The sequence below is a fragment of the Peromyscus eremicus genome, chromosome 5 (assembly GCF_949786415.1).
Source record: "Peromyscus eremicus chromosome 5, PerEre_H2_v1, whole genome shotgun sequence".
Classification (NCBI taxonomy): Eukaryota; Metazoa; Chordata; class Mammalia; order Rodentia; family Cricetidae; genus Peromyscus; species Peromyscus eremicus.
In genome coordinates, this window is record NC_081420.1 from 106,839,190 (window position 1) to 106,846,497 (window position 7,308).

Genomic DNA, 7,308 nt, shown 5'->3' on the forward strand with positions numbered 1-7,308 from the left:
GCAAGTCACCTAGAGAGGCCCAGTTTTGCAGTTTATAGGAGTTGTCACCCTCTGGGCTTTACAGAGATCTACTCTTATGTCATTACTGGTCATAGTACTGTTAGCAACTCCAACAAATGTATTGGTTCACCATGTCAATTTTGATGTAACCTCTACTTTGGTATATTGTAAGTTTCCTGTCTGGGAGAAGTGTGTATGTGTGTGTGTGTGTGTGTGTGTGTGTGTGTGTGTGTGTGTTTCTTATGTGTCTTCTTATGAAAGTTTCATACAACAATTCCTAGTACAATTCCTAGCCTGCCCATAATGTAGCTTGAGTTTTTCTGCCTGGCCCACAGTCAGGGCAAATCTCTCTCACCTGCCAGTCCCACAGCCGCTTAAAACAGACCAAGTAAACACAGAGACTTATATTGGTTACAAACTGTATGGCCATGGCAGGCTTCTTGCTAACTGTTCTTACAGCTTAAATTAATCCATTTCTATAAATCTATACCTTGCCACGTGGCTCGTGGCTTACCGGCATCTTCTCATGCTGTTTGTCCTCATGGCAGTTGGCAGTGTCTCTCTGACTCAGCCTTCCACTTCCCAGCTTTATTCTCCTCCTTGTCCTGCCTACACTTCCTGCCTAGCCAATGGCCAATCAGTGTCTTATTTATTGACTAATCAGCAACACATTTGCCATACAGAACATATTTGCCATACAGAACATCCCACAGCCATCCCCCCCCCTTTTTTTTTCAAAAAGGAAGGTTTTAACCTTAACAAAGTAAAATTATATATAATTTGGGAATTTGGGCATAGCTTCTCTTATTACTTCCTGCTGGAGGGGGGCGCTGTATCTTATGGGGACACAAAGAAAATTTTAGGATTATGGAATAATCCATGAGGGTGTATCATCTGAGCCAGTTGCCTTCAAACCATGAGTCAGAGAGACACTGCCAGCCGCCATGATGACAAACAGCATCTGCACCGCCCAAGCCCTATCCCGGAAGTGCTTACTGGTTGCCTCCACGCGCCGGTTCCTGGGCGTCCAGCCTAGGCGCGAGGCTCAGACTAGGAGGTAGAGCGGACCGAGAGGTCCTACCCTGCTGGACGTGAGCCGTGGCGCCTGCGGGACTAGCCCCAGCCACCATGCTGCTCCTGCCGAGCACCGTGGAGGGCCAGGGCACCGCCATCACCCACGCTCTGACCTCAGCCTCTGTACTCTGTCAAGTTGAACCTGTGGGAAAATGGTTTGAAGCTTTTGTCAAGAGGAGAAACAGAAATGCTTCTACCTCTTTTCAGGAACTGGAGGATAAGAAAGAGTTGTCAGAGGAATCAGAAGATGAAGAGTTACAGTTAGAAGAGTTCCCCATGCTGAAAACATTTGACCACCAAAATTGAAAGAATCAAGATCATTATGCAGTTCTTGGACTTGGCCACGTCAGATACAAAGCCACACAGAGACAGATCAAAGCAGCTCATAAAGCAATGGTCCTAAAACATCACCCAGACAAACGGAAAGCAGCTGGGGAACCAATCAAAGAAGGAGACAATGACTACTTTACTTGTATAACTAAAACTTATGAAATGTCTGATCCAGTGAAAAGACGAGCATTTAACAGTGTAGATCCTACTTTTGACAACTCGGTTCCTTCTAAAAGTGAAGCAAAGGACAATTTTTTTCAAGTGTTTTCTCCAGTGTTTGAAAGGAATTCCAGATGGTCAAATAAAAAAAATGTTCCCAAACTTGGTGACATGAACTCCTCATTTGAAGATGTAGATGCATTTTATTCTTTCTGGTATAATTTTGATTCTTGGAGAGAATTTTTTAATTAGATGAAGAAGAAAAAGAAAAAGCAGAATGTCTTGACGAGAGGAGATGGATTGAGAAGCAGAACAGAGCAACAAGGGCACAGAGGAAAAAGGAGGAGATGAACAGGATCCGAACATTAGTTGATAATGCTTACAGTTGTGACCCAAGGATAAAAAAGTTTAAGGAAGAAGAAAAGGCCAAGAAGGAAGCAGAAAAGAAAGCAAAGGCAGAGGCCAGACAGAAGGAGCAGGAAGCCAAGGAAAAGCAAAGACAAGCAGAATTGGAAGCCTGCCACGGCCATACAGTTTGTAACCAATATAAGTCTCTGTGTTTACTTGGTTGGGTCTGAGCGGCCTTGGGATTGGTGGGTGAGAGAGATTTGTCCTGACTGTGGGCCAGGCAGGGAAACTCTAGCTACACCATAATCTTCATTAAGATGAAATGTGAGAGGTTCATTTATTTGATGCTGTGAGCTGTTCCACAATGTCATACACATTTCTCTCTGCAATAAGATGCAAAAGTCTTTACAGTCACCAATAAGTGGGAATGCCTGGCTCTTCCAAGCCATACAATGTAAACTGTCTAAGCATCCCACTTCATAGATCTTCCAGCACAAAGCTGTGCATTTAATACTGTACATTTCACACGGGACACATAGAAATATTTTAGGTTGAGAAAGGAAGAACACAGTCTTTATTTCAAAGTGTGTTCTGAAAACATATATAATATGGATACTCTGATACAAAGTTTTTATCACAGAAATCACTATGAAAATAAATTAAGATCACTGAAGGAAACCGCAGTGAAGATGTAAGAAAATGCTTTACATGGTGTAACTAGTTATATTTGAGAACTCTGAAATGAAATATTATTTATTCTGATCCCTCACATTTAATTTTAATTTTTACTCTCTCTCAGTCATTATTTATACTTCATTTCTTCATTTTATGTGCTTTTCTTTTCTTATGTGTACATACATATGCTAGAGCCGTGATAGATGAGTGCTCATTTATTTTTTCTTTCTCAGTTCAAATTTGGGAGAATTTTCATAGAGACAGGATAAACGGGAACAAAAAAAATCAGAGAAGCAAAGGGAGAAGGTGAGAGAAAGAAAGAGAGAGAGGAAGAGGGAAAGATATTGGGATAGAAAATGTCAAGTGGCAGAAGGAGGATTCCATCAGAGGCCCTCTGCTCAGTTAGTCCTCCTCTGTTCCCTGATAATCTCACCAGACAAGAATCTATCTGGGAGATGACTATTGGGCTTCCTAAAAATCCTGAGATATTAAGAGAACTAGAGACTCTACCTTGCCAGGTTTTACCAACAGTATACTTGGGGCTAGGATTCAGAGTGGAAAATCTGGTCTGCAGGTCACCCATTGGAGCAGAAGCTACCATACTAAATATAGCAAAAGAAAGACATAGGGTTCTTTTTTTTCATCTCAGGAGATAAAAATACAAGTACTTTTTGAATGAGAGTGAACGTTTTGCAAGCTCTCACAATAAGGACTGAAACACTTACTATGGTCCACAGGGTCTAGCTCTCTGCTAACAGCATCCAAACCTCCACTGATAACCCACCTCAACCTAGCCTGCTTTTGTCAGACACTAGCACATACTGCCTACCATTCTGGGGCATTAGCCCTTGCTAGTGCCTTTGATAAAGCACTTTCCATAATCTTTCATCTGAATAGCTTTTCTTCACTTTGCACATCTCACCTTGGCATACGACAAGATGAACTGCTTTGATTCCAGATCCAGGTCAGTTTCTTTAGAAACTGCTCTGGGGAAATAGTTAGTGCCTAGATAGAATCTATGTCTTTTCTTCAGAATGTTTCTTTAGTTGTACTTATGCAGCATCTTATGGATTTAATTGTCTTGAGTCAGGCCATAAGCTATATAAGAGCAAATTCTAGACTAATTTGTGCTTGCCTGCATTTCCCCTTTTCTGCATAAAATAATTGGAGATATATTAAATGCTGGCAGTATTCTAGGAAAAGATGAATGAATGGATTTGCATTATTACATTTAACTTTTATATCTTTTCCTCAATGTTAGTATTATCTCCATTTTTTATAGATGAAGAAAAGGGGTTTGTTGTAGAGAAACTGCTTACCTTACTGGATCCATATTCTAAGTTTATATTGAACCCCTGACATTTTATATACCAGCCTCTTGTCTATGTCCCAATGAATAAAGTTGTCACTACCCACTATACACAGAACTTATATCAGCAGTCCTTATCTCACAGAAATATTCATTCTGAAATCCTTGACTGTTTATTTATGAAAGTTTCATTCCCTGGTAAATGTAGAAACCAAAATAGAACACAACAACAACAAAATAAATAAGAAAGAGAATTATGAATTCCTGTGTTGGCTCCCACTGAGTGTTTCCAGAGAGAAATAGACAACTGAAAAGAAGTTATAATCCCTACCCCTCAAAGCTTTCAATTTTCAAACCCCTTTAAGTAGCTCAGAAGGGCTGAAGCCAATGAGATCCGTCAAAACCTCTTCAAAGAGGCACTCCAGAAGCTGATAACCAGAGCAGTAAATAATAGGCAGAAAGACGATAAGCCTTTGTACAGAAAAGTCTATGGCCGCTGCATAGAAGAGAAATGTGTGAACAGTGACGATTTTTTTGTTCTTAATTCTTTGCTCATATTTCTAAAGCTCTTCTCTTTTTCAATATATTTAACTCAATTCAAACTTTTGAGTGATTGTCACATAGTCACCTTCTGGTTGCACTGTGAGAAAATGAAAATGAAGAATATATAGTCATTGTCTGTGATTTCTTGCTAAACTGAAGATGGACACATAAGCAAGAGACATCTAATAATAGACAATAGAGGCCATGACACTTGGGGCATCATTAGTATTGTGGAACAGGAGAGAAAAATGTGCTCAGCCAGTTGTGATGCTTAGTCTCCTTTAGTCTTTTACTTTCAGAAAAAAAATTGTAACACAAGAATGTAGTGAGATATTTACAATATTGACATTTTCAGTCAAATTACATTCATTGACAGGGATTGTAATCAGCTGTGATGACAACCTGGCTTTCAGACTATTGGCCACTTTAAGTTTGAGACCTCTGTAAACAGAAAGGCAGTGCTAGGCTACTTTGCTAGGTTGTCATGTTTGAGAACTGAAGAGGGTTTGCCTAGGCTATTTTCCTGTGACTCCAGGAATAGCACACAGACACTGTTCTACCACGTACATGAATCAGTAACATCCCTGAGATGTGATTTTTGAGCATACAGGACTTCTATGAGACTATCAGTGCATACTGACAGAGACTGGACAGGTGCAGACTGACTTATCACGTCAAGGGTTAAGTGTGATATCCCCAGAAATAGAGAAATGAAGATCTCTTTCTGAGGGCACAGAGGAGCTGGCCTGGTCATTCAGTGAATGAGAAAATGAAGGTTCCATTTAGTTGCCGCATCCATCTTCAGCAGCGTAGGTCAGTGGAGATGGAATAGAATAAAACAAGGCCGGGGTGCAGGCAGAATTCTCCAACTCTTTCACTGGTGCCCTCCTTTGACTCTCCTCCCTGCCCCTGACACGTCCTCTCTTTTAAAATTACGCACAGGACTAAACAAATGGGTCTCTTCAGAGTCACTTAGCAGAACTAATCAGTACACCAGCCTGGTTTCAAAATGAAGGGTCTCTTCCACATGGAGGAAGGTGATTATACTCATATCCTCCATCGGAGTAGGGGTCACCAGCAACTCAGAAAGAATTGGTGCTCTGTGCCTCCATTCAAGGCAATAAATTGTCCCCCTGTCATACCAAAATCTCACTCTTCCATCTTCGAACTCATTTCCTTTCATAAAAGAATGCCTTCATTCTAGACTTTTTACACACTGCCTGGAAATAGTCTTTAGCCCCAAATCACACACACACACACAAAAATCCTTCCCTTGTCTGCAGTGCTTCTAGGCGCAGAACTGCTCACTGAGGGCGTGGCTTGGGTGGCAGGAAGCCAGTTAGCAAGCAGCATGCTTTAATAACCTTCTTTTGACAACCGAGTCTCACTCCTAATCAATGGCAACATGAACACTCAGCTCTCCACTTACAGTCATTAGGACTCATCAGGTGAAGATGCAGGTTCAGATGCATGACCAAAAAGGAAAGCTGGTGCAGCAAATAGTTTTTACTTTGGTTCCCCAACTTTGAAATTTACCCCATTAAAAAGATATCTCCAAATTAAATATTCCCTGTCAATTGCCATTTGCATTAGCTTTTGGAATCTCCCTAACTCCCACTAACAACTGTGATTCAGGCAGTGCACAACTTAATAGAAACGGAAGGAGAAACCCTCAGAATGATTTAATGGTCTGAGGTCACAATTCAGAATGTGGTAAATGTTAAGCTATGATCATATTTTATAAGTCCAAACAGGCTAAGGGCTTGAGGCGTTGTCCCCTTTTTGCAGGTGACGAAATTGAGGCTGGAAAGGACTGGTATGTTGTCAAAAGTCAAAACACTGTAACTCAAAAGCAAGGATATGGGCTAGATTTCCTTGTTTTAAATATTTTGTATCAAACTACATAATATATGCCTTTGACATCAAATCGTGACCTCTAAGTATCCTGGAGATATTGTAATTGACTGAGTCTTAGAGACATTAGGGAAGAAAGTCCTAGGAAATATCTCTGATATTCACATATGTAGCAAAAAAAAAAATGTACATTCTCAGCAGATTGAATAGATCCTTTTTCACTTATTCTCTACTGTTCTGTGTAAAAATATTTTTATTTCTGTGGAGATTTCTGCATTAGCATTTTCAGACCTGTAAAAAGTGCTTAACTATATATTTTCCAAGTGACTTGCCATAGTGGAAATTTCAGCTGCATTTTGGGCATGAATGCGGATTAATGACTGAGCACTATTCATCTGTAACAGTCACATGCCAGTCTCTGATTAGAATTTCATGAAGCAGCTTCCAAACTAGATCTGGCGCATGCTCCTGACTGAGTACCTAGTTACGTGGGCATACGGATAATTTCACATAAGAAAGGGGTAATATAGATTTTGTCAAACAGGAACACAGGAGGAAACTGAAGTTCAGCCCTTTAGAGGACAAGAAACAATTTGAATTTTAAAAGCAATAATGTAAAAATACAGAGATGGCAATGCAGTGTTGAGGTCAGTGTCATCAATGAAACACACATTTAGAAAAGGCATGCTCACTCAAGATTATTTTTTGCACTCTTGTTATCAAGAATGTGTATTTTTTTTTGTTTGTTTTGTTTTTTCAAGACAGGGTTTCTCTGTGTAGCTTTGCGCCTTTCTTGGAACTTGCTTTGGAGACCAGGCTGGCCTCGAACTCACAGAGATCCGCCTGCCTCTGCCTCCCAAGTGCTGGGATTAAAGGCGTGCGCCACCACCGCCCGGCAAGAATGTGTATTCTTAATGGAAGCATATGCATATAAGTTGAAAACAGCATTAGTAAACACAGCAACAGGCAAATTGTCTGAAATCTGAGGTCTACAACAATTGTCATTCCCTAGACAA

General features: G+C 40.5%; 1 pseudogene; it reads left to right on the forward strand.

Moving 5' to 3' along the window:
- The first annotated feature begins 1,033 nt into the window (after window positions 1-1,033).
- Window positions 1,034-6,418, forward strand: LOC131910733 (dnaJ homolog subfamily C member 2-like; annotated as a pseudogene).
- Window positions 6,419-7,308: the final 890 nt, after the last annotated feature.